The sequence below is a fragment of the Petaurus breviceps genome, unplaced genomic scaffold (assembly GCF_028583685.1).
Source record: "Petaurus breviceps papuanus isolate PSGF00001 unplaced genomic scaffold, PetGlider_PUasm1.0 523, whole genome shotgun sequence".
Taxonomy (NCBI): domain Eukaryota; kingdom Metazoa; phylum Chordata; class Mammalia; order Diprotodontia; family Petauridae; genus Petaurus; species Petaurus breviceps.
In genome coordinates this window covers 1,811,737-1,830,944 of record NW_027186356.1, presented here as the reverse complement: position 1 = coordinate 1,830,944, position 19,208 = coordinate 1,811,737, and the positions used below count along the sequence as shown (strand labels likewise).

Below are 19,208 nucleotides of genomic sequence, written 5' to 3'. Positions count from 1 at the left end.
TTACAAATATTATAATTTTTTTTAAGTTTTCACCTTTATTTGTTTATTTTGCTAAGTAGAGGTGAACCAACTTTTGAGTTCCATTCCAATTCAAAATCTATGACTTTACAATTTTTTTCAAGGGAGAGGAACCAGATAATCCATGAGTCAAAAACAAAGCTACTATTTATTCCAACAACCATGTCTACTGGGGAATGAAATACTTCTATAAATTTATGGCCTCCCAAGACTGTACAAAAAGAAACTGTCTTATTGCTCTCTATTATGGACCAAAAACTTTTATAATGAAGCTTTGGACTCCATGAATAGTAATGTCTGATGGCTCAAAAAGAATGAACTTCACAGAAGAACCTTTGCCCAGTCAGTTTCAGACTCTATACATTCTTACTGTATTACAAGTGTAACAAGGCTTTATCCAGTTCTCGTGGAATGGATGCCATCAAGATCCTTTTTGAATTTCAGCATGAATCCATTCCCTTAATCAAAATGGCACAAACACAAGCCAATGGAAATATAGCACATGGGCAAGAGCCTTGTCCCCACGAAAGAAAGCATGCCTTGTGCATATTTTCTCTAACCATAGGTATCTCTAGAATCGAAAGTCTGTACAACCAGACTACTCAATACTAACACATTCTTTTTCAGTAAATGCTGGAGCCTTGTTTCAAATGGAGGTGTTCTGCTCTCTCTCCAATATTGTGTTGCCTCTGGGGCACTGACCTAAGAGAGCTTCCTGTGAAGCACATTGGGCAAGCATTTGTCAACTGTATTTTAAAGATGAGGACACTGAGGTTCAGAAAAAGAAGTGATTGTTTCAAAAGAAAATGGCTAAGCCAAGAATTAAAGCAAGGCCTTCATTTTTTCTTATATATTACTGTGCCTTCTCAATCACCAAGTATTTACTGAGTGTCTCCTAAGTGTTCAATACTATGCTGTTTATTGTGGAGGAGATGTAACTTTAAGTGACTGGGGAAGAAAGGAGAAAAGGACCGTGCACCTTTCTGGACTAAGAGAAGACATGCATTTATCCTAGTCAAAGTTCTGCCACTACCTTTGGAAAGCCAATTCCTTTCCCTGGGCCTCAGTTTTGTCATCTGCAAATTCTAACACTGGCAGTACTGACTGTCTCACATGGTTGTGTTCTGTAAATCAAAGGACAATGGACATAACATGAGCTTTTTAACTAAAAAACACTGGTTCTCAAAGGGTTACCCTAGATTGTATGGAATTTATACATACAATCACCTTTAGGAGGCCACAGATTTTAAGAAAATTGTACTTGCGATGGCATGTATTTACACAGACTCCCAACTTCTCCCATAGCAAGAGACAGTTGGGAATCCTCAGAGCAAAGAATACTGTGCTACCACGAGCAAAAGAAAATTGAGAACCACTGCTACAAAGAGTTACATAAATGCCAGCTATTATTAGTATCATCAAAGCAAACACTGTACAATGCATCACACCATACAGCTTTGGGTCAATGCTGTATCACTGTGTGACCATGATGCAGACACAGTATTTGAGCCTCAGTTTCACCTTCTGTAGTTAGAAATTATCCTCCAATCCCACATGCAGAAGATATCCTGTCCCTTTCTGTTCTTCTCCACCTACCAACTGCCCTTTTCCCCACACCCTCAAAATTATTTCCAAATGCCTAGATTCTAAACCAGCCATTGGATTCATGTGTTTGTCCCTTAGATTCCTTGGTTTATTTCTTTTTCTTCTCACAGACCTGTGTTTCCAGAACCAGATTTTGTTGCAATATCTCAAGTTCAAATATTTTAAATTAACAGCTACTCATTGACAGATGAATACCAGCAAGTCCAGGAGTCTGAGATGTTTACTCTGGAAATATAAATGAAGAGTCTATCAGCCTTGACAGTCTATCAGTCATCAGCACACTAGGATTTTACCAAGTGCTTGGGGCTACAATCCATATTCCTTATTGGGAGTCCATAAATTCAGATCCTTAGTACAAATATAAGAAAAGCACAACAGGTTTTATCTGGATTAAGACAAAAAGACTATTTTTAGAACTGGAAGTGACCACTGGGGTTATGATTATGATAAAGCTGACGACAGCACATTGATGCAGAACTTAAAGGTCACAATGTCTTTTATATCCATGATCTCACTTGATCCTTTTAGATCATGGAAATTTAAGAGTTAGAATAGGTCTTCAGAGAAAATTTAGGGAAAACAAGGCACTGAGAAGGAAAGTCATAGAATCTTACAGTTGAAAGGGACCTCAGCGCACCTCAAATCTGTGAAGTTATTTAGGCTTTACCCTCAACTCAAGTAATAAAAAAATGTAAGATTTATCCTTGCATTGCTTTTCAAATGGCCAAATAAGAAAATAAAATGTTAATCTGATTAGTTCGTTCAGCTCTACCTTCCTAAGAATGAGTTCTGGTTACTCTACTAAAGGAAAAAAAAATCCATACAGAGTTATCTGTGTAATTCTTAGATTGTTCTCAGTAGAAGGAGCATGAGATATACCATTACTGAGCACCTCACCATTCCCTGACAATGGTTACATGAAACCTCTCTGCAACAGAGGACAAAAGCAGGGACATTTCTCTTTGATTTAATCAAAGGAACTTGACGGGTTTTTAGCATTTCTAACTTTAAAATATACCATCCTCTAATGCTGTGGTTGTTTCTTAGGCTCAAGTTCTATCTTCGCAATAGACAGGACAGAGATCACAGTCTGATAAATTATACAAATGTCAGAGCTGGAGGAGACCTTAACCATCATCGAGGCCAATCCTCCCTTTTTACGCTTGGGGAAACCAAGTCTCAGAGACAATCAGTCAACACGTATTTATTGAACATTTACTATGTTTAGGCATAGTGCTAAGCAGTAGGGACACAGAAAAAAGGCAAAAAATAGTCTAAGTCTTCAAGTAGCATACATTTGAACAAGGGAAACAATATATAAATAACTAGGTACATAGAAAAAATATATATACATACATATGTATGAATATACAGAGTGAATGATGGTATTCTGAAAGGCATTAGCAGTTGCTGAAGCAGTAGGCCTGTAGGAGATGGGAATTGAGTTAAGTATTGAAGGAAGCCAGAGAAACTGGGATGGGAAGGACAGGACACAAAGGCAGAGCCTTCCAGGCATGAGGGACAATTAGCACAAAGGCTCAGAGAAGGAAATGTCATGTCATATTTGAGAAACTGCAAGCAGGCCAGAGTAGCAAGATCATCTAGTGGGTATAAAGGAATAAGGTATAAGTATGCTGGAAAGGTAGGAAGGAGACAAGTGACATGCTGAAGGTCAGAGAGGGAGTTAGTGGTAGCACCAATAATAGAAACCAGATCTTCTGACTTCAGGTTCACTGGCATTTTACACAATATAGTGCCATATGCTGATACATGCAGCTTAATCATTCTATTGTTAAATGGTTCATCCCAATCCCATTCAAGTGACAAGAATGCCAACATTTCTATGACAAAATCATATGTATACTTGTATGAATATATAAAAACTATATGTGAACTACCCTCTTGAAAGTTCCAAAGGAGAAATAAAAAGCAACCACCATTTGGAATGGTAATAAAAATAGAGGAATACTTAACCATGTCTGTGAACTTAATTTTTTTAAAATTTATTTTTTAAAGTATGGAGGCTTTTTTTTTTAAAAGCAACTGGGGTTAAGTAACTTGCCCAAAGTTACACGGCCAGTCTTTTTTGTGTGGGTATTAAGTATCTGAGGCAGGATCCGATCCCGGGTCCTCCTGACTCCAGAGCCGGTGCTCTTACTGTGCCAACTAGCCGCCCCTGGAACCTTTTTTAATTCTTTTTTTTTCCTGTTCTGAATTCTCTTCCTCTATCTCACCGTCTCCAACTCAATGTGAAACCAAGAAAGACAAAACCTATCACGAATATGTATAGTCATGCAAAAGAAATTTTGGCATTGGCCATGTTAAAAAAAAAAAGGCAAGAAAAAGAAAGGAGGGAAAATGCTTCAATTTGTACTCGAGTAATAGTTCTCAATCTGCAGATAGAGAGCATGTTTCATAATAAGCTCTTTGGAATTGTGATGGATCAGTGTTGATTGGTTATTCAGTGTTTCAAGAACTTGCTTATTTAAAAAAATGTACTTTTACAATTGTATTTTAATACAATTGGTCTCCTTTGTGATCTCATGTACTTTATTTTATGCATGTGAAAACATTTTTCTCAGAAAGGGACCATAAGCTTCAACAGGTTGCCTCATATGACACAAACAAGATTAAAAACTCCTTCACTGGATAAAATTTCAATGGGTAGTTAGCTTCATACAAAAAACAAAAGAGGAGGGAAGGCAGAAGGATGAGAAAGAGAAGCCTTTCCAGCCTTAATATCTTTATGAATTTCATTTATATCCTCTATAGCACCAAGGCTAGGCACACATTAAGTGCTCAATAAAGATATAAATTGAATATAAAGTATAAGAAGTTGAAAAAGGCCAAAAACACTGCAACAATAAAAGAATTAGGGAATGAAGGCTGAAGATGAAATAAAAGAGTGCAGGAAAGGGAGAAAATTAAGGAACTAACAATGTTTTGAGTAACAACTCATGCTTCCAGATTTCCAAGTACTTTCCTCATAACCTTGAGGTACACTAGACTACCGACTTGCCTATCTGAGAAAGGAGGGGTTCCCCCAAATGGGAGTTATTATTAGACCTCATTTAACTCTCACACATTCCTGCTAGGAAGGTGGGGCTGTTCAGGTCCTAGTTCTGCCATGAATTTGATTAGGGCAAGGTTTTTTGAGTTTCAGTTTTGTTATCTGTGAAATCAGGGTACTGAACCATAAGACTTTTAATCATGGCTCTTCCAACTCTAAATCCTAAGATACTTATCCCCTTGGCTTCAGCCCTCCTTTACACCTCTGATATTCTGTGATTGTTAAGGTGAAAATTTACTCCCCTTCTCCCCCCCACCACTTTGTCTAGGTGTTTACTTGCTCCCTCCCTTCTATTCTGGGTTTAGAAACTTAGAAGTATCTGCCAATGCTTAGTCCACATTAAAGAGAGCACCAAAGCCTTCGGGATCAGTGAGATAAATAAGACAGACACCGGAGGCCAAAGAGAAATCTAAAAGGATGCACTGCAGAGCACTGCACATCTCCCCAGAGATGACCAGAAAGGCTCAGATAGACATGTTGCTGAGGCAATGCTTTCATGAAGAGCAAGGACATTAGCAAAAACAAACATAATCCCCACTCCCCACCCCAAACCATCCAATTTCCAGAGAACAGTTTACTCTTGGTTACAACAGTCCTTTATAAGCTCATAAATATAGATCTAAAAGAGGCATTAAAGTTTAGTCCAATCCCTTCTTTTACAGATGAGGAAACTAAGACCCAAAGAAATTAAACAACTTGCCCAAGGTGACAAAGAGCCAGGATTTGAACTCAGTGTTCTTTCCACCAGATCGTGTTATAATCATGTCCTTCCCTAAGGTTTCTCTTCCCCAGGCTAAACACAAACTGCTCCATACAATGAGAAAGGCCTTAAGATTTAGTTACCAAGGGGCACAGCCAAGATGGAGGAGAAAAGGTAGGGACTTACTTTATACCCCAAATTCCTCCAAACAAAGCCTGAAAAAAATTCTGGAGTGGTAGAAAGGGTGAAACAGTTTTCCAGCCCAAGACAACTTAGAAGGAAAGGTCTGCTGTATTGGGGTGAGAGTGGAGTTCATTCCAGTGCAGGCCACACCCCAGCAAACCAGCAGCAGGACTTGAGGGCAACTGAATCAGTGGCAACAGTGGTGGTTACCAGGGCTCTTCAACCACAGATGATAAATGGGTCATACAACTGGTCAGAAGATTATGGAGGAGCTTTTGTTAGCACTGGGGGCATTTCTGCATTGAAAAATATATATAATTATTTTTTTTTCACATGCAACTGGGAAATAAGATATACAGGCACTGGGGTATAGAGATCCATCTTGCCCTGCTGGAAAGTTGGAAGGGGGATGGGGGAGGATATAAGAGAGAGTGAATTGGGGAGGGGGATTTTGGGGTGGTAGGTAGGGGAAAGATAGGGAGAAAATTTGTAACTCAAAATTTTGTGGAGATGAATGATGTAAACTAAAATTAAACATAAAATTTAATTTAAAAAAAACTAAAAAAAAAAAAAAAGAAAAGAGCACTTGTCCTTACTCATAAAAAAGAGCACAGGCCAAAAGAATAGTTAACACATCTCACTGTATATAACCAAAAAAATTACAGGCTCCCAGAAATATCTCTGAAAACAGCTGCACAAAAAAACCTAAAGCTTGGGACAGTGTCCCCTCTGCTCCAGAAGCAGAGTCCCATTTTAGCATAGAGTAAAAATCAAGATATAGGCTGGGAAAATAAGAAACAACAAAAAACGATCTTGACTATAGAAAGTTACTATGGTAACAGGGAAGATCAAACAAACGCTGAAGAAGTCAACAAAGCCAATTTGCTACATCAAAAGCCTCAAAGAAAAAATATGAATTGGTCTTAGGTCATGGAAGAGCTCAAAAAGGATTTTAAAAGTCAAAAAAAGGAAGACAGATGAAAAATTTGGGAGAAAAATGAGAATGATGCAAGAAGACCATGAAAAAAGAGTCAACAATTCAGTAAAGGAAGCACAAAAAAAATACTGAAAATAACACCTTAAAAAAATAGAATGGACCAAATGGTAAAAGAGGCACAAAAATCCAACGAAGAGAAGAATGTCTTAAAAAGAATAATTGGCCAAATGGAAAAAGAGGTACAAAAATTCACTGAAGAAAAGAATTCCTTAAAAATTAAAACTGTAGGGGTGGCTAGGTGGCACAGTGAATAGAGCACTGGTCCTGCAGTCAGGAGGACCTGAGTTCAAATCCAGCCTCAGACACAACACAAAACTAGCCATGTGACCTTGGGCAAGTCACTTAACCCCAATTGCCCTGCCCTCCCCCCTCCAAAAAGCAAAAAAATAAAAATAAACAAATTCTAAAAAAAAAAAAAATATTAAAACTGGAGGGGCAGCTAGGTGGCACAGTGAGTAAGAGCTCCGGCCCCAGAGTTGGGAGAACCCGGGATCGGTTCCAGCCTCAGATACTTAACACCCACACAAAAAAACTGGCCATGTAACCTTGGCCAAGTTACTTATCCCCAATTGCTTTAAAAAAAAAAAATTAAAACTGTAAAATAGTAGGACGCTAATGACCTTGTAAGACATTAAAAAACAAAATCAGAAGAATGAATAGAAGAAAATTTGAAATATCTCACTGGAAAAGTAACTGACCAAAAAATATATCTGGGAGAGGTAACTGAAGAATTACTGGATTACTTGAAAGTCACGATTAAAGAAGAACTGTACTTATACTCTAGAACCAGAGGGCAAAACTGAAATTGAATCCATGGATCACCTCCTAAAATAGATCCCAGGATGAAAACTCTCAGAAATATTATAGCCAAATTTCAGAGTTTCCAGGTCAAGGAGAAAATATTGCAAGCTGCCAAAAAGAAACAATTCAAATATTGTGGAGCCACAGTCAGAATCACACAAGACTTAAGTTTCTATATCAAAGGACCAGAGAACTCAAAATATGATATTCCAAAGGGCAAAAGAGCTATGATTACCACCAATAATTACCGAATAAAATCCTTCAGGGGAAAAAATGGATATTCAATGAAATAGAGGACTTTCAAGCATCCTGATAAAAAGACCAGAGTTGAACAGAAGATCTTCCTTTCAAAAACAAGACTCAAGAAAGGATAAAAAGGGAAACAGGAATGAGAAATCACAAAAAATTCAATAAAGTTAAACTGTTTACATTCCTACATAAGAAAATGATACTTATAACTCCTAAAACTTTCTCATTATTAGGACAGTTTGAAGGAGTGTGTGATGGGATAATTATCTAAAAAAAAAATGAAGGGGTGAGAAGGGAATGAACTGGGAGAAAGGGAAAGGGAGAGGCAGAATAGGATAAATTATCCAACATAAAAGAGGCACGAAAGCTTTTACAGTGGAGGGGAAGATGGAGGTAATGGGAAGCACATAACCTTTACTCTCACTGGAATTGGCTCAAAGGAAGGACAGACTGGGGGAGGTAAAAATCAGAAGCAAAACATTTTTGAGAATAGACAGGGTCAATGGAGAAAGAATGAGATAAATGGGGGAAATAGGATGGAGAGAAATACATGGATAGTAATCATAACTGTAAAAAAAATTTACAGCAAGTTTCTCTGATAAAAGACCTCATTCCTCAAATGTACAGAGAACTCAGTCAAATTTACAGAAATAAGAGCCACTTCTCAATTGATAAATGGTCAAAGGATATGAACAGCCAGTTTTCAAATGAAGTAATCAAAACCATCTGTGGCCACATTACAAAATATTCTAAATTGTTAGTGATGAGAGAAAAATGCAAATTTAAACAACTCTGAACTACCACTCCACACCTATCAGATTGGCCAATATGACAGAAAAGGAAAATGACAAATGTTGGATGGGATATGGGAAAATTGAGATACTAATGTACAGTTGGTGAAGTTGTATAATGATTCAACCATTCTGTATGTCAATCTGGAACTATGCCCAAAGGGCTATAAAACCATGCATATCCTTTGACTAAACACTATCACTACTAGGCCCATATCCCAAAGAAAAGAAAACAAACAAAAAAAAGGGAAAAGGACCTATATGTACAAAAGTATTCATAGCAGCAAAGAATTGGAAATTGAGAAGATGTCCATCAACTGGGGAATGGCTAAACAAGTTGTTGTATATGATTGTGATGGAAGAGAATTTATAACAGATGACGAGAGGATGTTCTCAACTTACACAAACTGATGTAAAGTGAAATGAACAGAAGCAAGGGAACATTGTATACAGTATCAGTAACATTATAATGCTCAATTGTAACTCGGTTATTCTCAGCAATAAAATGATCCAAGACAATTTTGAAGGACTAATAATGAAAAATGCTATCCATCTTCAGAGAAAGAACTGATAGAGTATGAAAGCAGATTGAAGCACACTCTAGTTTATTTTTCTTAGATATCTTTTGTCTGTTTTCTTTCACAAAATGACTAACATGGAAATGTTCTGCATGACTGCACATGTATAACCTGTATCAAATTAATTTTCTTCTCAATGAGGAATGTTGTTGAGGAAGGACAGGAGAGAATTTGGAACTTAAAAAAACTAATGTTACAAATTGTTTTTTACATGTAACTGGGGAAAAATACTAAATTTAAAAAAAAGGTTTAGTTATTGAAAAAAATCTCATCTGTGACTTAAAAACAAACAAAAAGCTTTAAATGAAACCTAACCACCAGCTCAGCTCAATTCTCAATTCTTATGAAGCCTGAATAGATATGACCAGGAAGCCAGAAAGGACCAATTCATGTGAAAGAGGTTTCAATTACCATAAAATGTTTAGTCAGCTCAGAGAGAAAACAGGTTCTTAATACCATACCAACAAACAGTCCCATAGGGACAGTCACCACCCCAACAGCACTCCATCTACTCAGGGCCTCTGTTCTAGGCTCTGAAATAAAATGCTTTCAAAGAGAAAACTTGGTTCAGGAATTAGAGGAGTGAAAATGTGAAGTGAAGGCAAGCCAACTAGGGAATAAACTCAAAACACTGGCCACTGGAGATAGTAAACTGCAACTAGCTAGAGAAAAGTAGAAAAAAATAAACTGGATAGAATTCTTGGAAAAACTCAACACAAAACATTGTGATTAAACTGCTCTGAGTTTTTACAAAATATTAGTATGTGACTATTTGTACTGGCTAAAAGAGTTACCAATGCAGCTCAGCATCCTATGAATATTTTAAGGAACTTATAAAAATACACTTGCTGTTTTCAATTTTACCAACTCAAAGAATATCAAAGCTGCCAAGATATTGGAGTTTTATGGGATAATTAAGTTTTTTAGCAGGGAAGGGCCTTAGAATAATCTAGTCCAACCTTTTCACAGCAAAGATGAATTAACTGAGGCCCAGAGAGGGAAAGTTGCTTGGTCTCTTGGTCTCTTCTAGCTCTAAATCTATGATCCCTTGACTCCAAATTCATACTCTTTTCATTCCCTCCCACACTGTGAAATCTGGGACTTAAATTAAAACATATGAATTCTAATCAGTGAAATGACAATCAATTTTAAAGGACTGATAAAATAAACCTCCCTCCACTCACAGGAGAATTTCATGTGTATGGTAATAAGGCATATATTGTCAGCCATGATCAACATGTCACTGTTTTGTTTAACTGTACTTATTTGTTCCAGAGACAAGGAGTATTTTGGGAGGTGTTATTGGGAAATGACAGCGATTTTTTTTTAAAGCACCAATTTTCTGTATCTCAAAGATATCAAAGAAAAGGGATAACTGACTTATTTGAACAAAAATATTTTTGGCAGCTCTTCTTGTGGTGGCAAAGAACTGGAAATTGAGGGGATACCCACCAAGTGGGAGAATGTTGAACAAGCTGTGATAATATAATTGTGATGGGATGCTATAAAAAATGACAAGGGAGATAGTTTCAGAATAACCTAGGAAGACTTCTATGAACTGTGCAAGGTAAAGTGAGCAGAACTAGGAGAATGTCATACAGTTACGGTAATATTGTGAAGATCTTATCAGTCTTACCGAAGACAATTCCGAAGGACCCATAATGAAAAATGGTACCCAGATCAAAAGAGAGAACTGATGAACACCGAGAACAGATGGAAACATTACATTTTTTAACTTTCTTGGGTTTTAGGGTTTTCTTTTGCAACATGTCTAATATGGAAATGTGTTTTGCATGACTTCAAATGTATAATCAGTGCATGGAGAGGACAGAATTTGGAACACAAAATTTTTTTTAAGATAAATGCTATTTTTAAATATGTAATTGGGAAATATTCAATGAAATAAAAATTTTTTCAAAAGCACCAACTGTGTGGTGTGTATATATATGGAGTCCCAAAACTAGGGCAGTTCTAAGCTTTATTAACTTCATAAGTATTTAAAAGGTTAGAAACTTACAAAAATCACTTGAAATTTTAATTATTTAAATTTTTCATACATATTTAGCTTTATGAATTTTTAATAATAAATTTTTAATTTTAAGAAGACGAGGCACCCTTGTTACCATGCATTTTGTGAGCTACAGTTTCTGAATGATACTTCTTGGGTCAAAGGATAAGTATAGGAAGGCCTTTGTTCATCCACCTCAGGCACCAGATCTCCATTTGACAGATATGTCAAAGCTGTCGTGTATGCATCAAAATCCTAATTCTTTGGATGATCTTAAGGCTACTAGACTTATAAATGAAGTCTTTTCAGTCACTGATGGAAAAGTTTTTGCTAAGTTCCAAAACTGACTAGAATGCTGAATTTTAACATCAATATTTTAAAATTTTAAATAATTAACTTTTCAAAAATCTTTGTAGGTTTGTAGCACTTCTGAAATTATCAAAGCTTAAAACTTCACTAAGACTTTTAGGACATAATACACACACACACACTCACATCTATATTTTAAAGAAAAAGTTATTAGACTTGGAATCAGAGTGCCTGGCTCTGATTTCCTGGCTGTACTGCTCACCAGTTGTATAACCTTAGGAATGTACCTTAACCTTTAACAACACTACTGGCACTACTCATCTCATAGTGTGGTGATGAGAATTCAGTGAGATAAGATCTGTATAAAACCACTGTTCTATACTAATGGACTACATACAAACATCAGAGCTATTAACACACTGACAAGTTTGGAGCACCTTGGCAAATGGCTCTAGGCAGATGGATGACCCAAGTCATATAATAATTATTTTTTAAATTTACATGAAAATAGTCACTTGGTTCCTTTTCCCTTGTTTACATCACTCTGAATTCTCATGGCAAAAGAATGAGTTAAACACTTCAGTAACTGGCCTCCAAGGGACTCCAACATACACAAATAGGAGAACTGGGGCTGCAATCTTTCAGACACTAACGTATGTCTAACATAGCTGGTTTCTGTTATTTCTAGGAGCCTCATCTTCACAATGAACATAAAAGGCTTTGGCAACTGCATCCCAGGTGTGCCCAACAACTAGTCCTTTTCAGATGAAACACCCATGTCTCCTCACCACCAGAAGAATGAACTCAATAGCTTTTTACTGTAAATAATGCCACTGCTTATAATAATTTCTAGGGCTAGGGAGGGAAATCTTGTTAAATACTATACATAGAATGTCAGAACTGTAAGAGATCTTATGAGATCATTGTCCAGTCCCTCCATTTTACAGATGATAGGATTTGGAACCAGAAAAAAGTAGGTTTGACCCTATTTCTGTCATTTCAATCTGTATATATTTAGGTAAGTAACTTAACCTTTCTGGTTCTCAATTTTTTCATATTGACTTTTCTGAGGAGAGACCACTAGGGTTGTGGTGGGTGGAAAAGAACAGTAAATTAGAAAATTAATGGTGTTTGATTAGCACTAGAGGATCTCTAAGATCCCCCTCTAGGGTTAAAGTCAATAATCTTATGATTCCGTGGCCCACACACAAAAAAGTAGCAGGTTTTCTAAAACTTAATCTAAGGTTCTTTCCAATACACCCTTTCTCTAGTCACACCAATTTAAACACAACAGGTAAAACAGGATCGAAGTAGGTTGTTTATCTTAACCTTAAATCACTGGCCAACTGGTCAACATCAGCGCATGACGAAAGTATAGTATACAGAGATGATTCAGCTTGTTGCTATGTCTTAACTAAACAAGCAGAAACTGAACCAGCAGAAATCAGAAAATGTCAACAATGAGAAAGGACTGCGGGGATCATAAGATCATAGATTTAGAACTGGAAGAGCTCTGAGAACTCATATGGTCCCACTCCTCATCTAGTCTGGCCCCTGGACAGAGGAGGAAACTGAGGCCTAAAGAGAAGAAGAAATTCACTCAGGGTCACACAATGAAGGTGGTGGAAGAATCATAACTAAAACCCATCTCCTAACCTTATATCAAACAAATGAAACCACATACATTTGGGCACTCAAAGTGGTAGCCAAAGTTTGGCTTAAACTTAAAAGAATGCAGAACTAACTTATTCATTGAAAAACCTTACCTTGGGGGTGGCTAGGTGGCACAATAAATAGAGCACCTGCCCCGGAGTCAGGAGGATTGGAGTTAAATCTGGTCTCAGATACTTAACACTAGCTGTGTGACCTTGGGCAAGTCACTTAACCCCAACTTCCCCGCATTTCCCCCCTCCAAAATGCAAAAAACAAAAACAAAAAAAAAAAAAACAAACCATACCTTAAGAAAGGCCACCAACTATTTAGACTCTAGCAAGTTACTTCCTCACTTGTCAAATAAGGGAAGTCAATGAGCTCTCATTGGACCCTTTCCAGCTCTAAGTGTCTATATCCCTTTATCTTCAATTCATTACCAGTGCTAGAATTATGTCTTAGCCAAAACTGAGTCTGTTAAGATGAGGGTATTTAAAACAGAGAACAGATAAAATGGTGCAATACCTCATCCTGTGCAGGGTAGATGTTTCTCTAACAGTTTTTCAGCTGGTTCCTTAAATGCCCAAAGGATTTTATCCCCTGAAAAAACCCATATATTGAACACTTCCTTTGCAACATTTCCAGAGATTTTACTCTCCATTTTACCTATTAAATTACTACCAATCCTTTAAAGCCAAACTCAAATGCCACCTCCTCCAAAAATAATGACCTTTGCCAAGGACTTCACATAGCATCACGTTCCTTTTTACCTCTTTAGTGAATCATCTATGTAGCACAGTCCTGTTTTTCCAAGATCCCCGTACCATGTGCTCCATTAAGGCAGTAACTGAGACTTATCTAAGCTTTGTATCTCCAAGACAGTATACCTTTAATGTTTATTAAATGAATGTACAATTATTTAAGGAACTAAGTTCTTCCTTCCTTAACATGAAATGAAAAGCACTTTCTGCCTTATGCTAATGCATATGCCACACACTTATCACTGCCATATCATAAACACAATTAAGAAATCTGACTTTGACATATTTCAAGAGTTCATGCCTGTAAAACAAATCAGGTCAATTTCATTCTGTTTATTCCCTGGCCCAATCCTTTAAGATACCTCCAGAGTCTTGTCACATCACACATATTCCTTTCTCTTTCAGTAGAGACCAACAAATGACATGTACCCAAATGAATTAAAAACTGTTTTGTCATCTGAAACCCATTGTCCTGCCAGGCAAAGTTTATGGGAATCTGCCAGAACCTATTAAGTGAAATAAAAAGTCTTTGTCTACTTTGGGGGGGTGGGGAGAGAATATGGAGGGGAGGGGGAGGAGATTTCAAATCAGAACACCTGAGGTTGAATCTCCACTGTCACCACCCATGTAACTTGAGATAAGTTGCTTCAACTCTCTGAAACTCACTTTCCTTGTCCATAAAAGTAAGGTGGTCAGAATAGATGATCTAGTCCAGGGTTGAGGAACCTGCAGCCCCAAGGCCACATGTAGCCCTCTAGGTCTTCAAGTGCAGCACTCTGAATTCAAACTTCACAGGCCACACATGGCCTCGAGGTCACAGGTTCCCCAACCCTAACCTAGTCTAAGTTCCTCCCACCCCTAAACCAATGATCACTGAATGTGGGGTGTCTCTCCAAGGGTCTATTCACACAAAAAGAAAATGGAAAATATAAGGAAGAATGAACAAAGGTAGAAAAGGAAAACAGGTGTTTGAAGTGTGTGACCACGTCAGGAACTAAACCAAAGAAGGGAAGAGGCAGACGGAACTAGAAAGCAGGCAAAAGATGGGACACTAGGAATGTGTGAGGTAAGATTCTGGGAATGGAGATTCTGGAAAGGGCAGTCCAAGTGAGTAGTGCATGAGTACTTTTAGACAGGTCACTCCAAAAGAGGACTGGGAGTAGTGGGTGAAGACCCTGAAGACAATGTCTAAGAAAAGATAGGGACATTGAAGAGCTCAGGGCTGGGAAGCTAGAAGGAAAGGAGGAGGCTCCAAGACTCTGGGGGCAGAGGAGGTGGGATTACAGTTCGCTTTGGAAAGGAATAAGAAGCAGTATAGTCCAACAGAAAACAAATTCACTTTGGAGTTAGAGGACTAGGGCTTCAAACCTGGATGGCTAGATGACTGGGAAAGTCACTCTGTCTTTCAGGTCTCAAGTTTTCTGTTAAATTAGGAAATATGAGAAGGTGGATTAAGTGACTTCTCTAAATCTGTGATTTCGTGGTGATGATGCTTTCAGGGATGGGATGTGGGCAGGTAAGAGACTGAAAGGAGGGGGAGGAGGGATGTTGAAGAGTTTAGGAGTGCAGCCTTAGAGCAGAAAAGGATAGAAATAAAGATCCTTGTAGGTAGAACTACAGAAGGGGTCTGAAAGAAGTGAATAAAAATCCTGCTGTGATGGTGAAAGCACTGGGGGTGGGGACTATGATGCAGTCAGCTGTAATGTAAAGAACAATGCAGTTGAGATCAGGAGACTTGGTTGAATTGCTGACTCAATTTCTTAATACCTGTGAGGCATTGTGTAACTTAACCTCTCTGGGCCATAGTTTCCTGTTCTGTAAGGACTGGGCAAGGTGAACTCTAAGGTCCCTCCCAGCGCTAAATCCTATACAGATTCAATTGTCTCCACACTTACACTTGCCCTATGACATCCAGAAATGGGTGGACCTCAGAAGTTGGGTCTGGAAGGGACAGAAAACTGGAGGTCAAAACCTTAGGGAATGGGGAACATTAAAAATCTTGAATTGGTGGTGAAGACTTTGGGGATGGGGGCTGAAGAACATAGCTGTGAGGTAGTGAACAGAACATTAGTTTTACAGTCTGAAGGCCTGGTTTCCAAGCCTCTGCTATTTACTCCCTGTCAGATCTTGGTCACATCACTTCCCCTCTCTGGGCCTGTTTCATCATCTATGAAATGAAGGGGTTAGATTAGATTATCGTCTAAATCCCATGAAAATCCAATTTCTACATCAGGGATTCTCAACCTGTCTGTGCCATAGACCCTCTGGCAATCCAGTAAAGCCTGTGGACCCTTTCCCAGAATAATATTTTTAAATATATAGAATTACAAAAAAAAAAAAAAAATCAATTGAATTGGTTTATATGTACAATTATTTACTACATTGTATGTTTACAAGTGTATATTTGTATTTATATACATGTGTGTCTGTGTAGTGTTTTTTTAAAAGTTCTTAGATCAAGAACCCCAGTCTACAAACCATCATGTGCTCTATTACACCAGAGCCTTGGCATAAGGTGAAGAGAAAATGGTAAAGACCCAGTCTGGAAAAAAGCAAGAGAGTAAGGATAAAGCCATGGGTGCCAGACTCCAAGAAATGGGATAAGGGAATATGGGTTGGCCTGGTTGGGTGCAGAATAACTAACTCTTGGAATGGTGGTGAAGAATTATGGATTTATAGCTAGCAGAGATCTTAAAAGCCACTGACAGATGAGAGAACTGAAACAAAAAGAAGGAAGTGACGGGTCTCACATTTGTAGTGGTCTGAGACAGGATTCGCTCCCAGGAGTCTTTTCACTCTTCTCTGCTTTTGGGGTGGGGCCCTAGAAGAGATCACACTATGGTACAATGCAATCAGAAGTTCTAAGGTCACCATTGCTGATTCTGACACTCCCTATGTGACCTCTAAATTCCCTCTTTGGGCCTCAGTTCCTCCAGGATGACCTTTCAGATCCAAATCCTATGAAAACCCAATTGCCTCCATGTTTCTTGTCTTCTAACCTCCTGAGGGGGTTGGAGGGTAAAGACTTTTGAAGTGGAATACCAGAAGGTACTTTTGGGGCAGGATCTGAAAGGTAAGAGATCTGAGGTGAGGATCTTATAGGTAAAACCTCAGAAAAGGCAGAGGGGGTTGAAGATCTTGGGATCAGGCTCTCAGAGGGTCAATGAAAACTTTGGGATAGTCCTGAATGCTGAAGGCTTTGGGGGGGCGAGACCCCAGAATGAAGCAACTATAGTGTAGTGGAAAGACAACAGATTTGCAGTCGGAAGGCTTGGATTCAAACCCCTACTATAGTCTCCTCATTTCAAAAATGAGGGAGGCTGGATAACCTCTGAGGCACCCTAAATTCTTCTGGGATGGGGGAAGAGCTGAAGACCTTGAGGCTGGAACACTATTAAGTGAGGGAGCAAAGATCTTGGGGGCAGGAAGAGGAAGGACCAGAAAACTCTTGCAGAGGATCCCAGAAGACTGGGTGGCAGGACTCAGCACCAGGGACATTGAAGAGGAATGGCTGTGTATGTAGGGAGGGGGAAAGGAAAGCCCTGGAAATAGTGATAAAAGCTCAGGAGTGTACCTCTCTAAATCCGATGAAAATCCAATGGTCTATAGATTATCATCTACTCTATGGACGGGGTAGATTGTCATGTTAAAGACCCTGGGCATAAGACTTGGAAAAGGGATCCATGGTACAGTAGTTAAGAGTAATGAAGTGGCAGTCAAGAGACCTGAGTTCAACCCAAGCATGCCATTTTGCTATCTGATCCCTTTGTGACCTTGCCCAAGTCACTCCATCTCTGAGCCTTATTTCCTTCATATACAAACTTTGGGAATTGACCTCTCAAGTCCTTGTTGGGCTCTAAACCTTAGGAAAACCCACTGTAACATGCCCCTTTCAAATTGTCCACATTTATTGAATATGTGCATATATATCTATGTACCTAGTTATTTAGATACTATTCTCCCGCCCCATTAGAATAAATGCTTCTAGAAAACAGGGCCTATTATTTGCCTTTCTCTGTATCCCAAGCACTGCAGCACAGTGCAGAGAAGGTCAGCCTCTGCCCCCCCAGTCACATCTGACTCTTTGTGACCCCATCTGTAGTATTTTTGGCAATGGTACAGGAATGGCTTGTCATTTCCCTCTCCAGCTCCTTTTTACAGATGAAGAAATTGAGGCAAATAAGGTTACACAGGGTAGTCACACAGCTAGCAAGTGTCTGAGGCTAGATTTGAACTCAAGAAGATGAGTCTTCCTGACTCCAGGTCCAACACTCTCCACTGCACCATCTAGCTGCCCCTGCAGGGAAAACAGTCATATTAAAATTATTTATTATTGTTTTATTGAAATTACTATTAAAATAGTAAGATTAAAAATTAATCAAAATGCTTGTTGACTGCCAGCCTTTAGACAAGAAGTGGGGGTAGGGGTTGGAGGGCTGTGGGGGTTAAAGACCTACGGGGCAGGAGAGAAGGGAGTAAAGACCTCCAGGCAGGATCAAAGAAACACAGATAAAGGTCTTTGAGGTCACCTAATCAAAACTTCACAAAAATAGAAAAAAGGAAAATAAGTCCCAAAGAGGTTAAAGTAATGATCTATCTCACAACTCTAAAAAGGCAGAGACTGGATTTTAATTCGATCCCCCAAATCCAAATATATTACTTCTTTCACTGCACCATACTGCCTTCTAAGATTGGGGTGGGAACACAGATTTTATGAAAGTTGCAGGGGGGGACAGGGTCTGGAAAGGGGTACGGAGGTGGAGCATACTAAAATCCTCAGGATTTTTACATCGTATATATTTTATATGCCAAATAGTAGCTTCCATGTGTTCTCTCCCACTAGAATGTGAACACTTGGAGCACAGGATCCCAGTTTTTGTGTTTCTTTGTATTCCCAACACTCAGTACAGTGCCTGGCACACAGAAAGCTTTCAACACTTGTTGGCTGACTCAGAGGCAGGACAGTGGGACAGAATCAGTTTTAGAGCTGGAAGAGGCCTGTAGAACCTGGTCTAACCTCCAGGGAAGTAAGAACAGGAAATCAAGCCCTGAAAGTGTTAAAGTGACCTGTCCACAGTCACACGGCTCTTAAACTGAAGAGCCTGGGTCTGGATTCAGGTCCCCCAACTCCATAAATAGCTCCTCCCACTTTACCATATGGCCTTCTCAGATTAAGGTTGAGGGTCCAGATATTTTGGGGAATAGTGATTGTTAAAGACTTTTGGGGACAAGATGTAAAGCCCTCAAGGCCAAGATCTGAAAAGGGCAGTTGGTGGGGAGGGGTTGTTATAGACTTTGGGGGCAGGATGTCAAAGGGGTGAAGTTAACAACTCAAGGACAGGGTCTACAGAACCAGGGGACGAAGGAGTTAAAGATTCTGCAGGCAGAATGTCCATCAGAGGGGTGGGTGCTGAGCCCTCCAAGATAATGTCTGCTGGGGGGGAGGGGTATTTGGGGAGTATTTGAGACTTGGGGGCGGGATCTTGGT

The 19,208-nt window shown here is 38.9% G+C and overlaps 1 protein-coding gene across 1 annotated transcript in view; it reads right to left on the bottom strand.

Moving 5' to 3' along the window:
• Window positions 1–19,208, bottom strand: part of TMEM259 (transmembrane protein 259) — a 54,401-nt gene that overhangs the window by 34,567 nt on the left and 626 nt on the right. The window lies entirely within an intron of this gene.